Source organism: Salvia hispanica, chromosome 6 (genome assembly GCF_023119035.1).
Source record: "Salvia hispanica cultivar TCC Black 2014 chromosome 6, UniMelb_Shisp_WGS_1.0, whole genome shotgun sequence".
NCBI classification, from domain to species: Eukaryota; Viridiplantae; Streptophyta; class Magnoliopsida; order Lamiales; family Lamiaceae; genus Salvia; species Salvia hispanica.
Genome location: NC_062970.1, coordinates 6724790 through 6735398, shown reverse-complemented (window position 1 = coordinate 6735398; position 10609 = coordinate 6724790). Strand labels below are relative to the sequence as shown.

Genomic DNA, 10609 nt, shown 5'->3' with positions numbered 1-10609 from the left:
AATTGATTACTTGGATCCTATTTGGCACAATAATACATACAATCCCAATTATTACATAACAAATGACAACTTTTGAATAAACAAAACACAACTTTAACATTTTGAATTATGCTATTCGGGTCGGAAATGTGCTATTCGGGTCGGGTTGGTAAAATCCTAACGAAATGAAAGTTCATGGTTTTAAAAACAAATCTCATAGTTCATGAGAAAAACCGAAATTCGGGGAAAGGTTTTGGTTTTAAAAGCCAAAAACCCTATTATTAAATTACTAATATTACCAATTTCTATTGCAAGGGTGTTCCGCCCGCAGAATCCATCTCCGGATTTGATTTTTGTTTTAAATTTGTTCCTATTTTTTGCACTATGAATACCTCACTTCTCGTCTCACTTCATCACCCCTTTTTTCAGTTTATTTCTCGTTATACTTTTTCTGCATTTGATATCATGCATGTTTTAATATTGTATTTTTAAAACTTAGAAGAGTACCACGTGCATATAAATTAGAGTATAAATTAGACTTGTTAAAACTTACTACTAGAGTATATAAATTAGAAGAATACCACGTGCATAATCAAACTTTTTTTTAACATTTTACATTAAAAATCGATTTACAAACATTAATTGATTTAAAATAAATTTCATACTAATCATTTTGCAAAACTTCGAAAAAAAATTGAAATTTTAACTTAATTAGTATTTGTTTATTTAAGAAAAAAAAATTTGTTACTAAATATTGTATAATTAATTCGAATCAAGATTGAAATCATGTTACGATTTGACATAAAATTTCTATATAACTTCTTTCTCATTGCTACATATAATACCATAAATAACAAAATTAATTTTTAATATAAATTCAATTAAATTTAAAAGTTTAAGAATATTATGTATGTGGGTGTGTTATATTGCTAACTATCTAAGTTGCTAACTCTGTTAACTCATCAGTGCAGCGTGTTAAAAATGTCAGCACGGTGATATTAAAATGTCAACATATTATATTGAAGTTCAACAAAATATGTATTGACAATTTAATATCACCGTGTTAATATTTTTTATATATTACGTTGATAAGTTAACAATTGATTACACTCCATTAATTTATCAGATTCATTATGTCCAATGTTTTGGTTTTCCAATTTTTTAAGGTCGGTTTTAAATTTTTAATACTCACTTTTTTTTAATGAATCTGTATTTGAACATATTACTCCTACTGTTGCTTTGTCTGTGTGTGTGAATTATGAATGGAGTAGAGAAAGTGGAGTAGGATGAATTATGAATGGAGTAGAGAAAGTGGAGTAGGAGATCTTTTCCGCATTTATATCCCTTCAAATCCCTACTGTATCAAAGTCCATATATTGCTCGTAGAATTGTTAGAAACTCCACAATCTTGGGTAAAAAGTTTCATTTTTTTTTCAATTTCCCTTGGTTTTCAATTGTTGTAGGTAACTATCAGGTGAAAGTCAACAACTTGCAGCATATCAATGTATTTTGTGGAGTTTATTTGGGAATTGGGACTTTTTTTGCAGGTTTTTAAAGCGTGATTGCTGAAGGAGGGGAATGGAGGAACCGGGGCAGCTGAAAAGGGCTTTGATTGATGCATCTGCTGGCGCTATTTCGGGTGGGATTTCAAGAACTGTCATTTCGCCCCTCGACGTGATCAAAATCCGATTTCAGGTTCATTTTCTAGTTCAATTGTTTGGAAAAGTTGAATTTTTGAAGAATTATGGTCTAACTTCCTGCATCGTCCTTACTTAATAATCTGCCTATCTTTCTACTTGTGTTTAGCTTTTGGTGATGAATTTCTCATTTACTGCGGGCGGGTTCAATTGGAACCAACCACGCAACGGGCTTTGCTTCGGAGAGATGCATTTAGTCAATCAAAATATACTGGTATGCTGCAAGCAACAAAGGACATTTTTAGGGAGGAAGGCTGTCAAAATATGCATAAGGAAACAAATAAATCACCCAAATCAGTGCAGCCGTAATTGATTTAATTGATATTTCTTAGAATTAGAATTATCTTGTTTCCATATGTACATACTATCTCTCCCTATATAAAGAGGAGCTGTAAATCATTCTAATCATCCGAAAATAATACAACACTCTTGTCTATTCCTTTAGCTTCAATATGTTTAGCCATCTAATCCTGGCCTCTCTCGATAACCATCTTCAAGAAAGGCTTGCCGGTATTGGTTACCTATGAAGTATAGAATCTATAGGCTTTGTTTACATGTGATAAGGCTTAAGAGCATGTGGATCCACATTCCTTTTTTGGCGAGGGGTCGAGTTTCATGTGACATTCTCCTTGTTATGCTTGGTACTTCTTTCTTACATGCTCATTATTTATTTGGAAATTATGTGCTAGAATAAGTCCTTCCCATTTCCACCAAATAATGTGCTTGTTCATGGTGGTGAGTGTTTTTCTATTGGGGGTTAAGACTAGGAATTGACTGCAGGATAAGGAAAAAGTATGACATCAAAGTAGGGCTTGTTAATTCCAAAACTTGTGTGAGCATATGGGAATTGAATCCTATAGATTTTACTAGTGAACTTGGAGAGAAAGGGGAATGAGTCGTCATCTTTCTTGTCGTTTTGGTATCTAGCAAGGATAAAAAGAAGGCAAAGAGGTGAATGACAAAAAAATTCTAACAAGAGGAGTATGGAACAAAACTGAAAGAACATTCACAAAAGAAAATTACAGTGGAATAAATATTATACTGTGGCATTCAGTTAGTTAAGTGTTCTTCTCTTCTTGGCATGTTGGGTTCCAGAAAGAATAGGTTGTGTCTAGGGAGAAAGAGGTTCACGTAATCTGATAAATTTGTTTTCGGCAATACGACTTTAGAAAGGCCTATCTGCCCTTTTCATTTATCTGCATTGATCCAATGGTAGATGTGTTGTTTGAATTTCTCGTCATGACATTTTGTGACTCTGTAGCTGACTCCATCTTCCTTTTGTCCTTGCATATTCATTTTGTTTTTGGTTATTTTCCTAACAGGGTTTTTGGAGGGGTAATGTCCCAGCCTTGCTTATGGTTCTGCACAATTTAAGTCAGTTGTTTCTGGTTCATCCAAGTCAGGTCTGATTTTTGCTGCACCTATTCAGCATTTTTTTATGCATATCAGATTGTTAGACCTAGTATATTATGCTTTCGTCTTTCTTTATGATGACGAGATAGAAATATACTGTTAAAAACTGTTGTGAACTTGTGATGATGAATTCCTGTGCAATGTTGACCCACTTGCCATGCGTTTTCTTTTATGTTTTTGATGATGCCTCGCTCTCGTGTTTTCTTTATGCAGAAGACCATATCAATATAAGTCCGTATCTTTCGTATGTTAGTGGGGCATTAGCGGGATGTGCAGCGACTGTTGGATCCTACCCATTTGACCTTATAAGAACCCTTTTAGCTTCACAAGGGGAACCAAAGGTATTTTGGAATACACTTTCAAGTCATGACAGTTTTTGCCAATTGGGGTGGTTGAGAGAACTACTTTATTTAGGAACAAACTTTGGAACACAGCTTTTAAAAATCTTTGTTCATGTTTGAATCTACTAAGCTAGTCTCCTAGTTAGTTTTGCATATTGTATTCCTGTATCATTCGATGCATAGAAATTATGCTGATGTTTTACCTAATGGTGCTATATTTCAACCAGGTGTATCCTAATATGAGTGCTGCATTCTCTGATATACTTAAAAAACGTGGCTTTCGAGGGCTTTATGCTGGACTGACACCAACACTGATTGAGATAGTTCCTTATGCTGGATTGCAGTTTGGGACATATGATACTTTCAAACATTGGACTATGGTGATCTACTATGATCTCACCCCCTCCCTTTCACACACACTCATGCTCTACTGAATGTATCTGGAGTTTACTGGTGTAAATTTGTTATTTAAAAAATTAAGTATTTTGTTAGGAGTCCAATTTGATTTGATTTCTTGGTTATCTAGGTATGGAACCGGTACAGATCTGGTTATGATTTGGAAGCCGATCGATGATACTCTCTCAAGCTTCCAGCTTTTCCTATGTGGATTGGCTGCCGGCACTTGCGCTAAAGCTGTATGCCATCCACTTGATGTGGTTAAGAAGAGGTTTCAGGTAAATTTCTGGCTTCAACTATTGATTATTCATTTTATTTTTCAATGTTCCTACAACAAACCAAGCGGCTCTAGTCTAAGGAATTTTGACCGTGTTCTTGCGTAAGACATGCTCATCTTAGGAAATTTCACCTCCTCACTAGAACAGTGATTTCACTTGTAGGTTGAAGGGCTGCAACGTGATCCAAGATATGGAGCTCGAGTGGAGCATCATGCTTATAGAAACATGTATGATGCACTACGCCAAATTTTGCATAAAGAGGGTTGGGTCGGTCTGTACAAAGGCATCACCCCGCCAATTGTAAAAGCTGCACCCGCAGGTGCTGTAACCTTCGTTGCTTATGAATTCACGTCGGATTGGTTGGACTCCCTTTTGAGATTATATGTTTTAATGAGATTCTATTACTCGTGCATTTTATAGTAGCAGAGTTTAATGGTAATGTTTTTGCTGCTGATGATTCTTGGAGATGTTATAAAAATGTTGCCTTTGCTTACTAGATAAAAAACATTGGTTAAGTAACTATAATGTTATTATTATATCAAAATATGCAGTATTCTAAAATAAAAAAATTCGGAAAACAATGTACATGAGAATCCCAAAGTTAGGTTGCAAATCAGAAGAGAACAAATTCATTTACAAACCTTAGTATACTATCAACTTACTAACATAATCTATTATATTTGAAATTTGTATATTACACTCAAGTGATGAACAACTAATGTCACTGCGATGGTTGAACTTGGAACTTGATCTTGTGCACGAATGCCGCGTTAGCATCAGGACGAGGAGCTTCTTGATCCACGGCCGCATGCCATTATGACTGCATTTGTTTCCTAGAATTGCGCCTTATCTCGACCGATTGTTGCTGCAGACTGGAAGTTTTTTAGTGTCTCAATAGTCCATTGTGGGCCGAGCTCGAGCAGGCCAGGCTCTCTAGCAACCTTGCTCAACACACTACTCACACATGCAAAATACTGATCACCAGCTTTCGTCATTTTCCTCCTAGCAAATCTCTTCACTCCAGGCTTAAGGAAAACCAGGCTTGAACTAGAACTAGAGCTAGCAGCGTGTCTGAGGCTAGCGCTCTTGACTTCCTCCGAATGCCAACCACGTGCTAGCAAACGCGGCCAGACTGCCTCCCAGAACAGATCATTCAATAAGGACTTGCTAAGGCAGCAATCTTTGCTCAACAACTTAGAAATTTCATCTGTTGTAAGTGAGACATACAAATCCTCTAATGGCAGCCCCCTCTTAGCCCTTTTAGGGGAACCTTGATGCTTACTCCCGAATGATTTTGATTTCTAGAAAAACAACCAAAATGAGGACACAACACATTCAATCAAGAAAAACACGATAAAAACATGAGCTATATAGACGTACCTCCAAGAGAGCCTGACTTCGTTTCTTCCCAGCTTTACGCTCGTCTTTTGGGTTTACCTTTCCAGACGGATCATATATATTCTCCACAGAAGCCATCTGCCATCACACAAGTAAAGATGCATCACTTCGAATGCTTGAACGTTAATAAACGCCAACTCAATCAATGCAACATAGAATTCATAGCTTAGGTCACAAAACCGAACAAGAAAAGTGATGGATTTTGCAACGAATGGTGAAAAACGCCTTCAAAATTGCACCCGTGCCTCTCACTAGCAAACAAAACAGACTTGTTCTGATTCAACAATATAAACAAAGTGAAAAACAAACCCTAACGTACCAACCAAAAATAGGGTTTAGGAAGATAAATTTTAGTAATTGAAATTGATAAAAATTCTAACTATAGACCAATCCGGTTCCACTCCTACTATGATTCGGCAACAAGAAATATTTTCTCTAGCATATATAAATAACCAACTTCGTATGAAACAAACATAAATTTCAAGCTAATCAACTTAGAAAAGAGAAATAAAAAAAAAATCGATTCAATTAAACAAATAAGTTATGACAAAACCTAAATCATGACAACACAAAGAGGTCACTTAAAATCGCAGAAATTTATATTTTGGTGATGCTCCAAAATTAAGTAAAGGAACGAAAACGCTAAGAAAAAAAAAAGACAAATTAATGAATAGAATATGTAAAAGTTTTATGTTATGCATGTGCATATACAACATGTAAAGAGGGAAGAAACTGTGGTTTACCTTGAGAAGTAGATGTGCAGAATTGAATCGAAGAGAGAAAGAGATTTATTGAGTTTATGTGAATGCAAGATCAAATAACAAAGGAGTAGCAATTTATAGAGCGAGCAACAACCCGCGCGCGGTTAGGAGTCGTTATTTCTTTAATTTTATATAGGTATTTCTGGATAATAATTATTATAGGAAAAATAATAGTAGTTGTAGATTAGTTCAATTTCATGAAGTCGTTATTATCTATAGGTCTTTTATGGAAAGAACTATAATTGAAAACATACGACTTTATTAGTTTTATTCCAAATTTCCAATCGAGTGAAGTCGTAAATTTCTTTTATCTATATCTCTTTTTCTGCAACAATTATATTATATGAAAAAATTACTCGATCAATTCCAATAAAAGTGATGTATATATTTTCTAGAGTGAACTAAATAAATGGTACCTGATCTTTTACTTCCGCATATAAATGGTACTTGATCTTTATTTTATATCGTTTTTGGTATCTCATGACAAAAATAACCCTAGGTACCAAACATGTGTTTTTTTGTTATGGAGGATATTTTTGGAAATTTCAATTAAATAGAACCAAATATGTGATTTTTTTTCTTCCTTTCTTATTTCAATTTTTTCTTCTTTAGTTTATGATAATAACTTTTTTCTTCATTTTCTTCTTTCTTTTTAGTATTTTATCTTCCTTTCTTCTTTCTTTTTTTCCTTAGTTTATGTTTCCTCTTTTTTCCTTTCTCTTCTTTTTCTCCTTTCTTTTTAGTGTTTTATACATACATCTAATTGCATTCACAATATAAATCAATAACAAAACACCTAATTAAATGAATTATTTAAAGTAATTAAATCAATTGAATATTTTTAATTAAATTATCTATACTCATTTTAGGGTTGAAACGCCTAACTGAAAATATTCAACTCTTTATCATTATGAATATAATTCACAATTTTAGATTTTGATTAAGGCTATATTGATTAGTTATTAATTTAATATAAAATAATAATAATTATTATTTATTAATTACTGTTAGTTTTTACTATTATAATAATAATATTATTATAATAATTAAATATAATTATAACTATAATTATGATTAAATATATTTAAATTATATTAAAAAATAAATTAATTATTAATTTATAACATCAAAATAATAATAATATTATTAATTAATAATAATAAGTATAAAGAGTGAGAAGAATGAGAGAATGTATTATAATATCACTTTTGGTGAGTACTAGTTTTGTCAATGCCCAAACTACCCTTTATGATACAAATGGAAAAATGAATTTGTTTAGAGGGTATTTTGGGGTGAAAATTGCATCAGGTACCAAAAATGTGATTAATAGGTATAAAAAACGATATAAAATAAAGATCAGGTACCATTTATGTACGAAAGTGAAAGATCAGGTACCGTTTACGTAGTTCACTCTATTTTCTACATCTCTTCAAGCCCGTGTGTTTTATTTCTAACGTTTTTTAGATTTCACAACACAATAATCATCCAGTTAAAGACTAATCTCACGTGCAAAAATAACTCCTAACATATTTTTTGATTATATACTGCGTGTCTGCGTCATACATTAATATTACTTCAAGTCCAAGAAAAAAATTCTAGAAAAGCAATACATCCCAAGTTCTTGACCACAATAATATTTTCTAGGTATAAATCAATATGACAAAAGCAATCCATCCCATGTTCTTCAATTATCAGAAAAATATACTTAGTGCATTTCTCTGTAATATTTCCATTCTTTTACCTGCATATTAAGTATTAACTAATTATGCATTGACAAGTGTTGGTGTAGTGGTGTACTTTGATCGATCAAGACTTTCAAGAGTTGAATACTCGAAAGAATTACACATTATATCTGAAAACAAAATTGAAAGAAGAGTAAAAACTATGCTAGCAAAGAACTAACACGCTAGATATATATTGATTAAGAGATCTAAAAGAAACAACCACCTGCTTAAAGTTAATAAACTGGGCCACTTAATTCCATGAAATTTTTCATTGATTTATTATATTGTGCTATATCATGTTTGTGATATCATCTATGAGTTATAATCTGAACTAATTGACATTCTTTAGAGCATCCACAGTAAGAATAGGCCAGCCATAGGCCAGCTACTTTCTCTTCCTGCTACGTCAGCAACATTAAAAATCCACCAGCCACGTCAGCATTTACTCAAATAGGCTAGCTATAGGCCAGCCGCAATAAAAATAATTCAAAAATAACTACATTTACGGAATTAAATTTACGATTAAATTACGGAATTAAATTTACGAGACATATACGGGAAAATCCATTCATTTCATTAAAAAAAGGTACATAGATAAAAAAAATACATGATTTTTTTGAAAAAAAAATGGGCTTCCACACACGAGCACCGCCAATCTCTACTCCTCGTCGTCGCCGCCGCCGCCGTCCTCGCCACCGCCACCCGAGGTATCTGCACCGTGGGAGTCTAAGATCCGCTCGTCGCCGGGGTTGGACTCGTTGTTGTTGTCCATCGCTTGATATTGCTCTTGTACAGAAAGTTAGAGAGAGAGAAAACTCGTTAAAACAAGTGGTGCGAATGAACATGAAACTAAAATCGCGTATATATAGGTTTTCAAAAAATTAAAAAAAAATAAACGAAAATTGGCGCTGGCCGATCGGCACGCCACAATGGCGGCCAGCGCATCGGCCAGCCCTAGCCGATTTTCTCGCGATTCTCAGTTGGCCAATTGTAATAGTTCGGCTAGCCGACCAGCTAACGACGAGAATCGGCTAATCGCTATTGTGAATACTCTTAAAGGACCACAATAACTTAGTTGGCACGACGTTTTGTCTTCGACCTATTAATCGAAAATTCAAGTTATCAAGTCTATGAATAGTATACTCCATATAAGAGATCTGACAAGTGGATTTACTAAAACTATAATTTTATTAATAAGAAACAACTGCTTTTGGTATAGTGCCTTTAGAAAATAAACAATGCTTTCACCTCTTAAATGTTTGATGAGCGATCCATTGGGCTTATACATTATAAAATTGTAAAGCCTTCTTATGGGCCAACCGAGTTGAATAGCTCATCTTTTCTCTCTTCTATCTCATTAAATGCGACATTCGAATACTAATATTTACTAAAAATATCACCAACTTAATAACGGCTAGATACATCGCATGTTAATGAAGGCATTGATTGGTATGGCGAAATTGATTTTATATTGGAGCAAACTTCTCCAAGATTGGTCAAGCCCTAGTCATGAACAGCTCCACGATCCAATTATAAATAAATAAAGTTAAAATAATCACTAATAGTACAAAATAAGGGCGTTGAAATGGAATCTTCTCAAAATAAGGGCTGTGCGGGCCATAGAATATTCCTATGACTTCTCTTGCATTGGCTGTAATTTAATAATTTCAAGCAATTGTTTCCCTTTCAAACCCTGTTTTCCCTCATATAATAAAAATCCATTTTTTATTTTAGAAAATGTAGTGATGAATCAGACAAAAGAGGACTGCCAAGGAATCACCAACATGAACCAAATATAATGTGGGTGCACTTAAAAAGAGGAACTACTACTTTATTGCACCAACATGACATCTGTTTGATATCAACTTGTTGATTGTTTTTTTTTTCTCTTTTTTACTATTGATACTAATTTTACACAGTAATATGTATTTATGAGAAGTATCAAATGAATCTTTCTTAGTGAAATATAAATTGATCAGTATTATTCATCAAAACTCCCCCTTAGTCCTAATTACTAGTAATGAACTGGTTTAGTATTTACTTTATTGTGAACATGGCATCTGTCATTGATCAAGTTTTGTATGTATATATTCTTTAATTTAATTGAGTAGTTATATAGGAGTATAATAATTTTATAGACAAGAAGTCATTGAGATGCATAAGTATGTCTTTTCCTTTGTTCTGGTTTGGTTGAATATCCATAAACCCCGCGACCTTGGAACATGCGAATGCATTCATTCAAAACAAACTAAATTAATTTATATTTATTTAATTTGTCCACTTGCAAACTAACAAATACGAATTCTTAATCATCATCACCATGAGTCCATGACTTAGATAATCATCATACAAAATAAATTCGATTACATCTGTGCGATTGAAGTATGCGTCCGCAAAGTTTCTAATTAATTCTCTCATTTAATTTTTTGGCCATATTGATTTACGTACTTGGGATTTAAGGTAACTTTCTCTTCGATATAAATATGATTTAATGTATAAAAAAATTGAATAAAAAATTTATTTTAATTCAATACGTGAATTGATATATGCTAAAATTATTTTCATGAAATGAATAAAAGAAATAATCAGTAGGATGTTAGAAGCGTAAAGTGTATAGGGAGT

At 33.3% G+C, this 10609-nt stretch overlaps 1 pseudogene; it reads left to right on the top strand.

The window, feature by feature from the left end:
- The first annotated feature begins 1213 nt into the window (after window positions 1-1213).
- LOC125192546 lies at window positions 1214-4564 on the top strand (annotated as a pseudogene).
- The last annotated feature ends 6045 nt before the right edge of the window (window positions 4565-10609 follow it).